This window comes from Mesocricetus auratus, unplaced genomic scaffold (assembly GCF_017639785.1).
Source record: "Mesocricetus auratus isolate SY011 unplaced genomic scaffold, BCM_Maur_2.0 contig_6650_pilon_obj, whole genome shotgun sequence".
Lineage (NCBI taxonomy): Eukaryota > Metazoa > Chordata > Mammalia > Rodentia > Cricetidae > Mesocricetus > Mesocricetus auratus.
Window position 1 is genome coordinate 2,512 of NW_024432496.1, and position 18,450 is coordinate 20,961.

The 18,450-nt window shown below is 38.7% G+C and overlaps 1 long non-coding RNA gene across 1 annotated transcript; it reads left to right on the forward strand.

Annotated features, from left to right (window-relative positions):
• Positions 1–11,717: 11,717 nt before the first annotated feature.
• Positions 11,718–17,985, forward strand: LOC121138354. The gene is made up of 3 exons (XR_005875418.1): positions 11,718–11,777; positions 16,149–16,243; positions 17,901–17,985. It is a non-coding gene; the product is annotated as an uncharacterized LOC121138354 (long non-coding RNA).
• Positions 17,986–18,450: the final 465 nt, after the last annotated feature.

An 18,450-nucleotide genomic window follows, 5' to 3' on the forward strand; every position in this document is an offset into this window, starting at 1 on the left:
CATTCTGAAAGTTTTTTTAAAAAAGGGGACATGATTTCTCTTTGTTAGCTTTGGGTGTCCTGAGATGACACCAGGGAAGATGGATTACTTAATCTGGTGACCATGTTCTGGCCCTGCATGTCACCCCCACCAACATCAAGGCTCTTGAGTGACCAAACAGATAACCTGGGCATCTCCACATCACCCGAGTGTTTGTGAACTGTGCCAATATTCTCCTGGATTCTGAGGCCAGACTAGAGGGTTCACAAGTCAAGCTGTATCCTGTGACTGTGAATAAGATTTAGGAGACTGTGCCCTGGGTCATCTGAAACATATAAAGGAAGTGAGAAAAAGCCAGCTGGCCACCTAGTAAGCTCCTTTCTCGTAGAAAGATTTGAGAGTTGACATCCACAGAGTGGTAAATCTCAAGCCTGAATGTTTAGTACCAGGTAGGCAGAGTCTCATCTGTCTGTTCCCTTCCTTAACACAATCCAAGTGCCAAGATTTGAGATGAAGTGATGTGGAGGGCAGATGCTGTTCCTTGTCAGCTGGACCTCAGGGTGTTTGAGAGGAAATTAAAACTCCTCATGTATGGGAGAAGAGTGGGACAAGTGACAGGCAAATACAGGAGGGATTTCTGTGTATATTTGGATTGGGTGGCTTGGGATTTTGTTCATGGAAGTGTGATAACTCACTTATTTGTTGGAAAAGCTAAGCTGTCTGAAGTCCCATTGATATAACTTGTTCCAGACTGCTTTTTTCTTTGCTGGAATTTGCAGACAATATTTCATACGTTGCCTTCTAGATCCTCTGCTGTATCTCTGCTTCATGTGCAGAAGGCATGTTCCCTCATTCATTCATTCTTTCAATTGTTCATTCCCTCCCTCTATCCTCTCTACATTTGTCCTCCTTTCCCCCACTCCTCTATTTTCATAAAAACATGTTTCATACCAGATTTGTCAGATGTCTTGCCCTTAACTTAAGGGAGACCTCAACTTGTTAGTCTCTGTAAGATCCGATTTAGAAATAATGTTGACATTGCCCTTTACTGGTGTAGCACTTCAACATACAAAAAGACGCAGAACACCAGTCAGTCTTCACCAGGCCTAAGGTCAAAGGAAAATTATTTGGATAGAAAAACTTCAGGGATCTGGAGCACATGCATTCCAGGCTGATCATGTGCTCTCAGAATAAGTAGAAAAGGGATATGTGGCTTAATAAAGTTTGTGTTGCAATAACCTTGAGTCTTTCCTGTTCCTGGTCCCTTGATTGTATTTTGCAGGTTTTTCTAATATATATTGTACCCAGAAATAGCAATGCCACCAAAAAAGTAGCACGGGAATTTTCACAGATGGCTCCAGACCAAGGGTTATATTGGATGATTGAAGCACCATAGCAGTGATCTACATCATGCTGGTTTGTGTGTGTATGTGTATTTTATTTTTCCTACCCATGATGCCTTTACATAGCCCAGGCAGACCTCTTACTTGTGACTACTCATTTCTCAGCATCCCAAATCCAGGTTTGGACCATCAAACTCTTTCTGGGAATGTTTGCTTTTGATATATAAGGGCTTACCTGGGTTCACATGCCTGCAATCAGACCTGACAACAGTTCATCCCTTCTTCATTAACATCATCATGGCTGGTTTGAGCTCTGCTGAGACTCTCGGGAAATTTTCATCATTGCATACAAAACTTCTCTTTGTTTGGACTCATCCAAAACTTATAATAGTCTGAGGATCTTCCCCATGGCCTTATTTGGTACAAGTGACCCATGTTTCCTGCTCTGTGTCTCCTGCCTAAATTATCATCATCTTTTATATCTCACTTTATCAGTGTGTATATTCAGAGGGAAAGTACCAATCCTGGGCATTTTTGGAAAGTGGGCTTTGAACTCCACACAGATAAGAAGTTTCTACCAGAGCAGAAAGTTAGATCTCTGGCTTTGGATGGAGGAGGTATTCAAAGGATCCCTGTGCCCCTGGAGTCTCCTCGAAAAGGCAACTTGGATTTATGTCAGTTTGAGGTGAGATAGCACAGAGTCAAGGGCTGTACAATATGACATCAGCAGTCCTTTTCAACATTCTATTATAGCTAGGAGAGCAATGGCATCTCCTGTGATGTCACCAGTGTTTTGACAACACCAAATGCCAGTATGGCATTTGTTCAGTGCCTTCACTGTTGACCCATACACAAGTTTGCAAGACTGTGCAGCTATTTCAGAGAGAGAATGGAGAACATAAAGAGACCAGAGAGAGGCACAAGGAAGCAGGCTTCAGTCTCAGTATCAAACATTGTAAAATAAGTGGCTATGGGGAAGGAACAGAGAGTTCTGGGTAGGAAATGAAAGGTAAAAGAGTTCTGCTTCATAGTTTTCCAAACGACAATCAAAAGGAATCAAAGAAACAGAACTCACTCACAGTAAAACATCACTGCTTGATTTTTGGCAAAAATCTTTGTTAGAATGTTTTTGCTCTTGGCATCATCTGTACTCCTTGTGAATAAGTTTGGCATTTAATGTGCTCTTAAGTGTAAGGAAAATTTTCAAGTCACCAAACATTTTTTTGTTTTTTCGAGACAGGGTTTCTCTGTGGCTTTGGAGGCTGTCCTTGAACTCACTTTGTAGACCAGGCTGGCCTCGATCTCACAGAGATCCACCTGCCTCTGCCTCCTGAGTGCTGGGATTAAAGGCATGTGCCACCAACACCCAGCTATGACCAAACATTTAATAACACTTCTTAGACAATAACAGACCAGGATCAACATCTTCATTAACAGTGAAAGAATATACCATTTAAAACTTTGTATTGACCATATATCACACTGATGACTTACACTGATGTTTTTCTACTTAATGGTGTTCCAATTCGATAAATTGTTAGATTTACTGAATTGTCTAAATAATATAAGATTTTTAGCTTCTTTAACTGGGATTATATTCCAGGGGATGTTAGCAGAAGTAAATGAAACATAGTGCATTGTATATGCAATTGAAAATCTGAGATAATAAAGGAAAGAACTGTGAGGGGGCATTTCATGAAAAATATATGTTATTAATCTTCCTTTTGTGAAAAATTATAATATAGGCTATTTTCCTTTACCAATATTTCATAACACAATTAACAAAAGGCAACAAATGACAAATATATCATTCCACTTGCTAAAATTAGAAAAGAAATAGTCATTTTTGCCTCTCTTATTTTCACATGTTGGTCCATAGCAAAGTTTTTTGAAAGTACTCTTTTTTTTAAGATTTATTTATTTATTATGTATACAGTATTCTGTCTGCATGTATGTCCACAGGCCAGAAGAGGGCACCAGATCTCATTACAGATGGTTGTGAGCCACCATGTGGTTGCTGGGAATTGAACTCAGGACCTCTGGAAGAGCAGTCAGTGCTCTTAACCTCTGAGCCATCTCTCCAGCCTTGAAAGTACTCTTGACTTATTTAAACTGTACATTCATAGAACCATATGTAATTGATTTCATTGCCACAAGGTAAGTGAAAACCATTTAAATATTTTGGAAACCTTAAAATTGTATTGTGGAGTATTCTTGGCTGAGCTGGGTCCCACTGCCCTTCTCTATCCCAAGGAAACATGCATATGCTATATTTGTTATTAAGCTGTTGGTAATTGACTAAGGTTTCTTATTTGCTAGCTCTGTCTAAATTAACCAATTTCTATTTATGTATTACCCCAAGATTTTCTTTTAACAGAGAAAGGCCAGGGCCTCTTACTCCATTAGGGTCTAAATTGCATCTGCTCAGTGTCTCCACATAAAAGCGAATAAGAGAGAAGACAGTGATTTCCTGTTAGTTCCTGCTTATATACTGTTACTGCCCAGTTACCTCACTTCCTGGGTCACATGATGATTCCTCTCTGCCTACATTTCCTCCTCATTTGTTAGTCCACATATCTTGCTGCCCATTGGCCAACAGCACTTATTAATCAACCAAAAAGAGACATATTTACAGAATGACATCTCTCATCATCTCCTCTTTTCTGTCATAATAAAAAGAAAGGTTTAGCTTTAACACAGTCAAATTATTTATAAAAAACAGTTATCAAGTAAGAATTATAGTTACAATATTTAGTCCATCAACATTCAGCAAACATTAAAGAAAATATTCTATCATCTATCCTATCTTTGTGGGTCTTAAGTCTTATATGTAATTTATCTTTTATCACAACTGAGTAAAACTATAACCATGACTATCTGTCTTCAACTCCATCAAAGAACATAGAAGGATAATATATAAACTCTAGAATTGGCAGCCTACAAGCCTGGTGCCAGTGAGTCTGGGAATCAGGGAGGTTCCCAAGATATATGATACCCCAGAGAGGTGGAATGAGGCAAGATATCCTGAGCAGATTGGGAACATCAGTGGAGGAGAGAGGGAACCAGGAAAAAGAGAGGGGGAGAAGAGGAAGGGAGAAAAAGCCAAGGGGGATCAGGAAGGTTGAGTCGAGGTAAGAATAGAGGAAGGCAGGATGAGAGATACATTAATAGAGGAAGTCATTATAGGTTTGTGGAGAGAGTTGACACTACTGAGATTTCCACAGATCTACAAGGATAATGCAAACTGGCAAACTAAGCAATAGCAAAGAGACTACATTAATATCCCCTCCCTGATGATAAGGATGTATATGCCATCCTAGAACCTTCATCCAGTGACTGATGGAAGCAGAGACACACAGCTAAACCAGGTAGGAGGCTAAGCGACCCAGATTCCTGTTCTTCTTCTCTACCCATGGACCAGCATTTGGACAAGGCATAGAAGAACCACCAGATTACTGGACTTACTAGCACCCACCAAAAGGGAACTCTGGTCCCCAGACCAGGAAGGGGCTCTTTCTGCACCCACTAGAAGAAGAGATGGGAAAGAGACAATACAAAAACACAGTCAGCAACAGAAAAACAAATATGACACCGCCAGATTCTAGAGACTCCACACCAGCAAGACCCCAATATTCCAACGCGAAGGAAGCAGAAGAGAACGACCTTAAAAGCACTTTCATGAAAATGATAGAGGCCCTGAAAGAGGATATTGGAAAATCCCTCAAAGAAATGGAAGAAAAAACAAACCAAAAAATGCAAGAACTGGAAGAAAAAACAAACCAAAAATGCAAGAATTGGAAGAAAAAACAAACCAAAAAAGGCACGAAATGGAAGAAGAAATGAAGCAAAAAATGCAAGAAATGGAAGAAAAAGCAAAGCAAAAAATGCAAGAATTAGAAGAAGAAACATACCAAATAAGGCAGGAAATGGAAGAAGAAACAAAGCAAAAAATGCAAGAAATGGTAGAAAAAACAAAGCAAAAAATGAAAAAAATGGAGGAAGAAACAAACCAAAAAAGGCAGGAAATGGAAGAAGAAACAAAGCACAAAATCCAAGAAATGGAACAAAAAGCAAACCAAAAAATGCAAGAAATGGAAGAAAGAACAAACCAAAAAATTCATAAAAGGCAACAAACGGACGAACAGATAAACAGAAAATTGCAAGAAGCAATGCAAACGCTGCAAGGGTTGAAAACTGAAATAGAGACACTAAAAAAAACACAATCTGAAGAAAGGCAGAAAATAGAAAAGCTGGACAAACAGTCAGGCACTACCAATACAAGCATTACCAACAGAATAGAAGAGATGGAAGAGAGAATCTCAAGTGTTGAAGATACATTAGGAGAAATGGATTTATCAACCAAAGAAAACCTTAAATCCAACAAATCCTTAACACAAAACATCCAGGAATTATGGGACACCATGAAAAGACCAAACCTAAGAATAATAGGTATAGAAGAAGGAGAAGAAATCCACCTCAAAGGGGCAGAAGGCATATTCAACAAAATCATAGAAGAAAACTTTCCCAACCTTAAGAAAGACATGCCAATGAAGGTACAAGAAGCCTACAGAACACCAAATAGAGTGGACCACAAAAAAATCCCCTCGCCACATAATAATCAAGACCCCAAACATACAGAATAAAGAAAGAATATTAAGAGCAGCTAAGGAAAAAGGTCAAGTAACATATAAAGGCAGACCTATCAGAATTACACCTGATTTCTCCATGGAAACTCTGAAAGCCAGAAGGTCCTGGATAGATATTCTACCTACACTAAGAGACCATGGATGCCAGCCCAGACTACTATACCCGGCAAAGCTCTCAATCACTATAGACGGAGAAAACAAGATATTCCATGACAAAACTAGATTCAACCAATATGTGTCCACTAACCCAGCCCTACAGAAAATTTTGGAAGGAAAACTCCAACCCAAGGAAGCTAACTACAACCAGAAAAACATAAGCATTAGAGAATCCCTCTCTACCAACAGCCAAAAGAACAAAGGGGTGAAATTCCACCCATAATTCCACCAACAACAACCATCGCAAATCGAAGAAGGATGAGCAATCAATGGTCATTAATATCCCTCAATATTAACGGCCTTAACTCACCCATAAAAAGACACAGACTAGCAGAATGGATTCGAAGACAGAACCCTTCCTTCTGCTGCATACAAGAAACACACCTCACCCTCAAAGACAGACATTACTTGAGAGTTAAAGGTTGGGAAAAATTTTTCAATCAAATGGACCCAAGAAACAAGCAGGGGTAGCAATCCTAATATCTAACAAACTAGACTTTAAAATAAAATCAATCAAAAGAGATGAAGGAGGTCATTACATACTCATCACAGGTGAAACCCACCAAGATGAAGTGTCTATCCTGAACATCTATGCCCCCAATACAAAGGCATCCACATTCGTTAAAGAAACATTATTAGAACTTAAATCTCATCTAAAGCCCCACACAGTTATAGTGGGAGATTTCAACACACCACTCTCACCACTAGACAAGAATACCAGACAGAAACTCAACAAAGAAGCAAAGGGTCTAATAGAAGTAATGACCCAACTGGGATTAACAGATATCTATAGAACATTTCATCCACATAAAAAAGAATATACCTTCTTCTCACCACCACATGGAACCTTCTCAAAAATCGACCACATACTTGGCAACATATCAAACCTCAGCAGCTACAAAAAAATTGGAATAACTCCATGCATCTTATCAGACCACCATGCCTTAAAATTAGAATTCAACAACAACACAAATTGCAGAAAACCTACAAACTCATGGAAATTGAATAATGCTCAACTGCACCATCCCTGGGTCAAAGAGGAAATAAAAAAAGAAATTAAAGACTTCCTCGAATTCAATGAGAATGAAGACACAACATACCCAAACCTATGGGACACTTTGAAAGCAGTGCTACGGGGAAGTTCATAGCACTAAGTGCTCACATGAAGAAACAGGAAAACAGTTATACCAGAGAATTAACATCACAGCTAAAAGCTCTAGAACACAAAGAAGCAAACTCCCCCAGGAGGAGTAGACGCCAGGAAATAATCAAATTGAGGGCTGAAATCAACAAAGTAGAAACCAGGAAAACAATACAAAGAATCAATGCAACGAAGAGTTGGTTCTTTGAGAAAATCAACAAGATAGACAAACCTTTGTCCAAACTTACCAAACAGCAGAGAGTGAACACGCAAATTAACAAAATCAGAAATGAAAAGGGGGACATAACAACAGACTCTGAGGAAATCCAGAGAATCATTAGGTCATACTTTGAAAACCTGTACTCCACAAAATTCGAAAATTTAAAGGAAATGGATGACTTCCTGGACAGCTATCATTTGCCAAAACTAAATCAAGAACAGATAAGCAATTTAAATAGACCTATAACCCCTATGGAAATAGAAGCTGTCATCAAAAGTCTCCCAACCAAAAAAAGTCCAGGTCCAGATGGCCTCAGTGCAGAATTCTACCACAAATTCAAAGAACAGCTTATACCAATTCTTCTCAAAGTGTTCCACACAATAGAAGCAGAAGGGTCTTTGCCAAACTCTTTCTATGAGGCTTCAATAACCTTGATCCCCAAGCCACACAAAGATACAACCAAGAAAGAGAACTTCAGACCAATATCCCTCATGAACATTGATGCAAAAATACTCAATAAAATACTGGCAAATCGGATCCAAGAACACATCAAAACAATCATTCACCACGATCAAGTAGGTTTCATCCCAGGGATGCAGGGATGGTTCAACATACGAAAATCCATCAACGTAATCCACCATATAAACAAGCTGAAAAACAAAAATCACATGATCATCTCACTAGATGCTGAAAAAGCCTTTGACAAAATCCAACACCCCTTCATGATAAAGGTCTTGGAGAGATCTGGGATAACAGGGACATACTTAAACATAATAAAAGCCATATACAGTAAACCAACAGCCAACATCAAACTAAATGGACAGAAACTCAACGCAATTCCTCTAAAATCAGGAACAAAACAAGGCTGTCCACTCTCTCCATACCTTTTCAACATGGTACTTGAAGTTCTAGCTATAGCCATACGACAACAAAGGGGGATCAAGGGGATACAAATTGGGAAGGAAGAAGTCAAACTTTCACTGTTTGCAGACGATATGATAGTTTACATCAATGACCCAAAGAACTCTACCAGGGAACTCTTACAGCTGATTAACACCTTCAGCAAAGTGGCAGGTTACAAGATCAACTCAAGAAAGTCAGTAGCCCTACTATATACAGATGATAAAAGGGCTGAAAGAGAAATCAGAGAAACATCACCCTTTACAATTGCCACAAACAACATAAAATACCTTGGGGTAACGCTAACCAAACAAGTGAAAGACCTGTATCGTAAGAACTTTGAATCTTTAAAGAAAGAAATTAAAGAAGCCCTCAGAAAATGGAAAGATCTCCCATGCTCTTGGATAGGTAGGATCAATGTAGTAAAAATGGCAATCCTGCCAAAAGCAATCTACAGATTCAATGCTATCCCCATTAAAATCCCAGCACAATTCTTCACAGACCTTGAAAGAACAATAATCAATTTTGTATGGAAAAACAAAAGACCCAGGATAGCCAAAACAACCCTGTTCAACAAGGCAACGTCCGGAGGCATCACTATCCCTGACCTCAAGCTCTATTATAGAGCTATAGTCCTGAAAACAGCTTGGTATTGGCACAAAAATAGACAGGCAGACCAATGGAATCGAATTGAAAATCCGGGTATTAACCCACACACGTACGAACATCTGATCTTTGACAAAGAAGCTAAAAATATACAATGGAATAAAGAAAGCATCTTCAACAAATGGTGCTGGCATAATTGGAGACTGGCATGTAGAAGAATGCGGATCGATCCATGTTTATCGCCATGCACAAAACTTAAGTCCAAATGGATCAAAGACCTCAACATAAATCCAGCCACACTGAACCTCTTAGAAGAGAAAGTGGGTGGTACCCTTGAACGAATTGGTACAGGAGACAGCTTCCTGAACATAACACCAGTAGCACAGACAGTGAGATCAACAATTAATAAATGGGACCTACTGAAACTGAGAAGCTTCTGTAAGGCAAAGGACACAGTCAGCAAGACAAAAAGGCAGCCCACAGAATGGGAAAAATATTCACTAATCCCACATCTGACAGAGGGTTGATCTCCAAAATTTACAAAGAACTCAAGAAGCAAGTCTCCAAAACAGCAAAGGACCCAATTAAGAAGTGGGCTGCAGAACTAAATAGAGAGTTTTCAATAGAGGAGTCTAAAATGGCTGAGAGGCACTTGAGAAAGTGCTCAACATCCTTAGCCATCCGGGAAATGCAAATCAAAGCAACTCTGAGATACCATCTCACTCCTGTCAGAATGGCTAAAATCAAAAACACCAATGACAATTTATGCTGGAGAGGATGTGGTGAAAGGGGGACACTCCTCCATTGCTGGTGGGAGTGCCAACTGGTTCAGCCACTTTGGAAAGCAGTATGGAGATTCCTCAGAAAAATGGGAATAAACCTACCACAAGACCCAGCAACTGCACTCTTAGGCATATATCCAAAAGATGCCCATTCATATAACAAAGATGTCTGTTCCACTATGTTCATAGCAGCTTTATTTGTAATAGCCAGAACTTGGAAGCAACCTAGATGTCCCTCACCCGAAGAATGGATAGAGAAAATGTGGTACATCTACACAATGGAGTACTATTCAGCAGAAAAAATAATGGAATCATGAGATTCGCAGGCAAATGGATGACACTAGAAGAAACCATCCTGAGTGAGGTAACCCAGTCACAAAAAGAGAAACATGGCATGTACTCTCTCATATATGGATTTTAGACATAGATCTGGGGAGTGCCAGCCTACAATCCTATTGCCAGAGAGTCTGGGAAACAGAAACTTCATTTACTGGCTGGTTAAGTACTGAGCTGAACTCAAGAAAGCCAGTATCAGAGAGGGAGGACTGATGATCAAAGGGATTAAGACTGGGCTGGTTGAACCCCAGAAACAGCTGACCAGACAAAGGTTAACCTTGAATCCCAGGCATCAGCCTGGGAATCCAGCATGGGACTGATCAAGACCCCCTGAATCTGGGTGTCAGTGAGGAGGCCTAGGTAATCTATTGAGCCTTGGACAGCAGATCAGTACCCATCCCAATTATACACACGGTCTCTGGACTCCCATAGAACAATGTGAGGTGCACTCTCACCCTGAACTCTTGGGGAAGGGTCTAGGCCCTGCCCTATATGAAATGACAGACTATGGACACCCCCATGGAGGGCCTCACCCTCCCTGGGGGAATGAGGGGATAACGGGGGGGATGGGGGGAGGGCACGGGAGGAGGGGAGGGAAAGGGAGAGGGACCTGGAATTGACTTGTGAAGCAACCTTGTTTCTTATCTAAATTTAAAATGGAAAATAAAAAAATATTAATAAAAAAACTGAAAAAGCTGAAAAAAACGTATATTGAGGAAAAATGAAATAAAGGTATAAGATAAAACAAACAAACAAAATGCTCCAAAATCTGAAGAATCACACAAAGCAATTTGTCAGTCATATTCAATAGGTCTACTATTTTATATGACCTTTTTATGTTTACTCAAAGAGGCCATGTAAGGGATTAAATATGATTAAAAGTTGAAATCAATCTGATTCTTAAACATCTGTAGTGCCAGGCTTTGGTGGTGCATGCCTTTAATCCCAGCACTCAGGAGGCAGAGGCGAGCAGATGTCTGTGATTTCAAGACATGCCTGGTCTACAAGTGTGAGTTCCTGGACAACCTCCAAAGCCACACAGAATCCCTGCCTCAAAAAAAAAACTAAAAGAAAAAAAAACAAATCAAAACATCTGTAGTGAATGACTTCAAGTTAGTTTGTTTCATAGCTCTTCAGTGCATAATGAACTCCCAATGTTGAACTTTGCAACAGTTCCTGTATGATCACATTCAAATGTTGGAAAAATTGGGTACTATATAAAAGTTTTATGATCTAATGTGCAAAGACTTGGAAATATATAGACATGAATGTTTACAATCTGAAAAAAATATTCAAATGTAAAATTTATTCATTATTTTAATAATGCTATTTTTATTTAAAATCCTTAGTGTTTTTCTCAGTTTTGATAACATCTTCATGAAGTAAGAACACAGCAATTTAAGTGGTTTCATTTTTCAGAGTTAAAGTCTTGGACTTTCAAAGTTCAAATTAGGAACAAATGGGATAAGCTAAACCCATTTGAATTTGCACAATTTTGCTCTCATTATTAATTTCCTCTTTTTAATGTGTCTTAGAATATAATTTATGTCTTTTTAAAAAAAGATTTATTTTTTATTATGAATATAACATTCTGCCTCCATTTTTGTCTGCTGGCCAGAAGAGGGCGCCAGATCTCATTATGGATGGTTGTGATCTACCATGTGGTTGGTAGGAATTGAACTCAGGACCTCTGGAAAGCAGTCTGTGCTCTTAACCTCTGAGCCATCTCTCCAGCCCCCTATAATTTATGTCTTATAGGTTAAATATTAAAAGAAGTATGGTGTGTGTGTGTGTGTGTGTGTGTGTGTGTCTGAATCTTAAACTAAAGGAAAGATGATGTCAGAACCACTTAAAGCTTCAGTTTTGTGTGTGAGTCTAACGGACTTTGGACCAGTGAGATGGAACAGGAGATAAAGGTGTCTGCTGTCAATTCTGACAACCTGAGTGTGACCACAAAAGACCAAATGAAAAAGGAAGAGGACTGGAAATGAAGCTTCCAGATAGTTCCAAGTTTGTAATATCTTTCTTGCACAGATAAAAGCCTCTCTGGGGGTCAGAGAATGGAGCTTGACACTGACTAACCATAAAGGTTTGGAGGTCTGTACAGACAGGCAAGACGTGGCATAGTTGAGAAGCAAGAGGACATAAGCAGCGACAAACAGTAAATCACCCTCTTTTCTGCAAATCACTCTCTTTTCTGCGGAGATGCTGAGCAGTCATCACATAGCAGGAAAAGGATTTGCAGGTCTGGCACTCACTGGTAAGACAAGGCCACAAGGATATACATGGATTAGTAATTATGGAATAATAATTATGACAGAGATAGCCAAATAAGAAACCCTAGGCACCGACCAACAATATTATAATTATTAGTCTCTGAGTGTTCATTTGGGGCTGACACAGCAGTGGACCCAGGCTGAGGGGAAGAGATGTTGTAACGTAGGTTGACCCATCATAGTGTCTTATGCAGATTCCTCCAAAGAAGACGTTGATAGAACCAGAGAATGAAAGTGACCCATGTCAGTATGAAACAACTTTTGACTATAATACAGTATATATTGTTGGGTTCCAGCACCCACCTAGTCTCTGTGAGTTGCTGGTTGAGTGGCAGGTGCATCCTGTTTCCACCTGTAGCATGGCCTAAGAGCAAAGGGATTATTCTATAGAGTTTAGCACAGGAGAGGATGCAGATATTCTCCTGAATTTTTATGGTTGGACAAAGAAATCTAGATTTAAAAAAAGGTTTTTTAGAAGAAGCCTCAGAAAAACTGCTGCCCTGTCAGACCCCACCTAAAACAGAGTAAATGTAGATACAAATTAGGCCATTTCAGCTAAGATACAAATAAGGCCTTGTCACCAAGTGAGAGTTTTAGAAATTGGATTACTCACAAGCTTCAAGTAATTTTCAAGTTATTTGGGACATATGTTATAGGCTACAGAAATTAAGCCTCAAAATATAGAAAGGTTAGTTCACAATCTTTGAGTGATTTTCAGAAGTTGTTGGGAAATATTCAGTGGTTGCTTCCTTTTTAAAAGGCATATACCTGCAATTTAAACCTCTAAATGAGATTATAAAAGGAGATAATGATCCCAACTCACCTAGACAGTTAACTAAGGCAGGTAGATGAGTTCTGCTGTTTGAGTCTAGTCCAGCATCAACAAGTGTTACAAAACCATGGGAAACATATGCTGGTTCCCCAGCTAAAATGTTAAATTCTTATTTTAAAGCAGTAGTATATAGAATACAGAAATGCCATATGGAATCTAGGAGACTTTTTGTCAGAGAACCAAATATGATACATGTTCCTTACACCAAGCAACAAGTTGATTGGTTGTTTCAGATCAGTGATTCATTGGAAAATGCTTTTGCTCAATTTTAAGAGAGAATTGGTAATCATTTTCCAGCTCATAGATTGTTGCAATTTGCACTAACACATCCTTTTGTATTCCCAAAATCTTAGAGAACACTCCTGTAAAAAATGTTATGTTAGTTTTTACTAATAGCTCCTCTAATATAAGAGCAACTTATGTTAAAATACATGGAGCAAATAATTTCAGAAAAGATAGTCAAGTTATGAGCTGTCACAATGGTTCTCCAACTACTAGCAAATGATTCATTTAATTTGAGTATGATTTTAAAGCTCTTCAAATAATAGAGACAGTTCAATGCATAGGAACTGGCAATGATCAGGTTAGAATATTGTTTGAGCAAATTAAAAATACAATTTATCTAAGAAAATTGCCATGTATTGTGGGTTGAATGAGAGCTCATTCAAACCTCCCTGGCCCACTGGCAAAAGACAAGGAGTCAACAGATAGATTAACAAAATTTGTTGCTTTATCTCAGGTAGAGAGAGCTCTGCAGTCTCATAACTTTCATCATCAGAATAACAGGAGTCTAAGAAAGCAATTTGGTTTAACTAGAAAGACTGCTCATCAAAGTTGTGAAACAATGAGGTGTACCCACAATATTTATCAGTAACTAATTTAAAAAGAACCCTTGAGGCCTACTGCCTAATCATTTATGGAAAATGGTTGTTACTCATATTACAGAATTTGGCAAGTTAAAATATGCACACATGGTGGTTGATAGGTATTCAGGCTTCTTGATGGCCATTACACAAATAGGAAAAGTCACCATACATGTGATAAATCATTGCTTAAAATGTTTTGCTTACATGGGAGTTAGAAAAATGAAAATTGATTGGAAAAACAGGTATTCCTTATAATCCTCAAGGACGAGGAGTTATAGAGCATGCCCAGGCTCGATTTGTCACTCTAGGACAACAGAGAATCCTTCAGCTTGACTATGGTTGAGCCTACAGAAAAATTAGGTAACCAATGACATGTGAGACTAAGGGGATGCCAGCCAACCTAAGACAGGAGGGTCCTACAACATTGGTTTCTCCATTGATAGGTAAGGTTGGCATTAATGTCATAGTCATCTGAGAAAGGCACTAATACTTATATATTATATAATATTATATATATGTATATAAAAAGAAGGGGGAGATGTTGGGTCCCAGCCCCCACCTAATCTCTGTTTGTCACTGGTGAGCCAACAGGTACATCCTGTTTTCCAGTTCAAGATCATTCTGTTTTCTATTCCTTGTCTTGCTTAGTGCCATGGTGTAGTCCTAGATACTTTCTGGTTAGGATTGTCCTTGGACAAATGAAATGAGGCTTTGGCTCATATACCATTGAATGTAAGCTTGGTCCAAGTAGGTTATTTGGTAATTGGGGAGCTGCCGGGTTGCCAGTGATGTCCCTTTAAGCCCTTTGCATAATTTCACTCATTATACTACTACCACCTTGAGTTAAAGTGGGTCCCATCTTCCTGCAATTGTGTGTATGGCCTATGTCACATGTGAAGTTAAGTTATTGTCCATCATCTGTGGCAGTTTAGACAATACATAGGCATGGGGTATTCCTGGGTGTATCCTACACATCTTGATTTCAATGTATGACTATATTATTAAACATTCATGTAACCTGTGGCAATGATGTGATCTTTGACTCCCCTGATTTGAAAATTCTACCATGTAGGATGAAAGGTGCATGTGGGCCTCAAACCCTGAAGATAATGTGTTGGATTTCATTTATCAGATCACCAGCCTTTGTTCCCATAGTGAGTCCATCCTTGTTGGAGGATTTGGTAATGGCTAATTCATAGTGGAGTTCAACTTACCTTGCATCTCTTGAAATAGAGATTGAAATTTATGTAGCATCATATACTGAAGGAAATGATTAAGGCATTCAAAGGTATATTTTATACAAAGTTTATTGATAAAATTCAGAGTCATATAAATTATATCATTCTAATCAAATTTATAAAAGTGTCTATGAAGCATCTTTCTTACATAATCCTTAAGAGTTTAAATAAGTTTCTGTATCTTATAGTTGACTTCACATTCTAAAATCCCATTTCTTTTACAGTACTCATGCACTTGAGTATTAACATCATGGACAAATTCAAATCATAAAACAATACCTGCATACTCATGTTTGTCTTACTAGGTTTCTACATTGCTAATAACACTATGAACTTATTTTGGTTAACAATTGCAGTCTACCTCAAGTCGATTTCCATTTAAAATAGAATACCAGGGCTAGAGAGCTGGCTCAGAGCTTAAGATCACTGACTCTCATTCTAAGAACTCCGGAACAACACCCACAACACAGCTCACAACCATTTGTAAATTCTTTCACTGGGGACATTAAGCCCTTTTGCCTCTTTTGAGCACTGTACACCAGTTGGGCACAGACATTCATGCAGGCAAATCACTTGTACATGTAAAATAAATTCAAAAAATTAAATGTCAGAAAAATTTTAAGCAAAATTAATTTAAATTTAAAATACTTCAGGATATCCATGAAGAGATACTTAATTCTAACATTCTGGTCCATTCATCTACAAGAACATAAACTGGATTTGCTCTTTTTTAGCATTAAAGTTTCCATTAACAATGAAAACCATCATGTGGGCATCTCACACCATTGTATGTGCTCACATTTTAATTCTCTTTTTATATATTTCAGGGTTTTCAAGATGATTTCTATGCATCAGTTTGATAAATTTGAAAATGCAGAGAAAAGATGAGCATTTTAGCAAGAAGACAAAGAAGTTCAAGATGGTATGTATAATTCTGTAAATAAAATTTGTACTTTTTTCCTAAGGCATACTATTATCATCCAGTCACATGGCCTCACACCTTGGGGACTGGGCAGAGCGGTCACCCCTTCATACATGGCAGGCAGTATCTTGGCTCTGTACAGTGGTAAAAAGTCCCTTTAAAAGACAAGCTGTGCCCACTCCTGCTCTCTTTCTGCCTTTTCTCTGAGGAGGCAGATATCTCTCTCTGTCTCTTTCATTCTCTCTCTTTCTTTCTCTCTCCCCTGTCTCCGTTCCCCTCTTCCAATAAAACTCACCACATAAGCTTTGCCTGATGACATGCTTCTCCCTTACCCACTGTGGCATCCACCAAGGTCCCCATCACAAAGCATATCATAACACATATTTAAGTAAATGCTAATTTTTGTACATTATATTTAATTATCAATATTTGGCTTTCATTTCTATCCATGCAAACTGTCTTCTTTCATCTTAAATGCATATTTTAAAATATCAGAAATATCTTCCATTTCTCTAATTGCCAGTATTCGCTGAGACTTAGACTGTTCACAAATGTCTTCTCTTTCTTTCCATTGCTATTAGTCATTGTCACTTTCAAAGTCATATACATTTTCCAGAAAGGGGGGAGTTGAGATAAAGGTAATAGAAAATATTAAATAAAAGTTCAAAAGTTCATTAAATTTCTGTACTAGTTAATTACTGTAAGTTTCCTAATAACTTTTCCTAGTAAGGCAGACGTAGTTGAAATAGTAATTATGTGGACTACACTTATATGCTTCTGTATTTTTAAATAATTCAAACAATTTGAAAATATATAAAAAGTTCTTCTGAGAATTAACCATCATCTCCTCGTTCCAGATTGTTCTTTATTACCCTAATTTTTAAGTTCTTTCTTGAAGTAAAGTTTCTGAAATTAATTTTTATTCTGTTTTTGAAGCTGAAGATGATGAGGCAGTAAAAGCTTAGTGGGTGTTGAGGGGACCAAAGTTGCCAGGTTGGGCCCTATATGAACCTGAGATGAGCTGTATTGGGTTTTATAGTATGTGCTGCATGTAGTGTAAGACATGCGTTGGTTGGTCAAAATTGGGTATGAGGAGAGTCTGGAGAGCTCACCATGTAGGTTGTGCATTAGTATGTGAGTAAATGCACATGAATGCAGTTACTTGCTGAGGACAGAGGTGTCCCAACCTTTGGAGTTGGAGTTGCAGGCAGATGAGACACTATATGTGCATTCCAGGAACCAAACTCTGGAAGAGCAGCAAGATTCATTAACCACTAAGCCATCTCTCCAACTGCTGGGTGCAGTGTGGGCCCAGGTGAACTCCCCTAGGAGGCCTGTAGAGTAGTTCTGCTGCCTCAGGATCATGGTGAAGTTGATTTCATTCTCAGGGAGCCCAACTGAATCTGCATTACACTATAGGGCTCTGTTGTGCTTTATTTAATTCAGTAGCTGTCTATTCCTTAAACAAATGCTGTCCTAATTGGTTTCTCAGTGGTGGCAGCCTGGCATGAATTCTGTTCCCTCAGTCACTGGCTCTATCATAGCTCATAAAAGAAACTTTATCTAGATCTCCTTTACTTTAAAGAACTCAGGATTCAAAGGTTGATGTGAAAATCTGTTTGCTCCAAGAAGATGAACAGATAACTTCCTCTCCCAGGTCGAACCCTATCTACAGAAGAGGGTGTCCTTCTGCTGTGCCTCCACTTAAGAATCCTAGCTACAAGGATGACACCAGCTAAGACTTCTAGCAGTAGTGGAAAGGGTTCCTATAATCAGATTGGTGACTACCCTAACTATCATCATACAACTTTCATCCAGTAACTGATTGAAACAGATGCAGAGATCCACAGCCAAGCACCAGGCCTAGCTATGGAGTCCATTAGAAAGGAGTCAGCAGGGATTATATGAGCAAGAGGGTACACCAATGGAATAGAAATGAACACCCCTATATTAACGCATAGACATATGAATACCTGGTCTTTGACAAAAAAGTTAAAATTATACAAGGGATAAAACAAAGTATAACAAATGGTGCAGGCATAACTGGATGCTGACATGTAGAAGGCTACAGATAGATCCATATCTATTGTCATGCACAAAACTTAAGTTTTGGATCAAAGGCATCAACATAAATCCAGCCACACTGAACCTCTTACAAGAGAAGGTGGGAGGTATCCATGAATGAATTGGTACAGGAGACTGCTTCC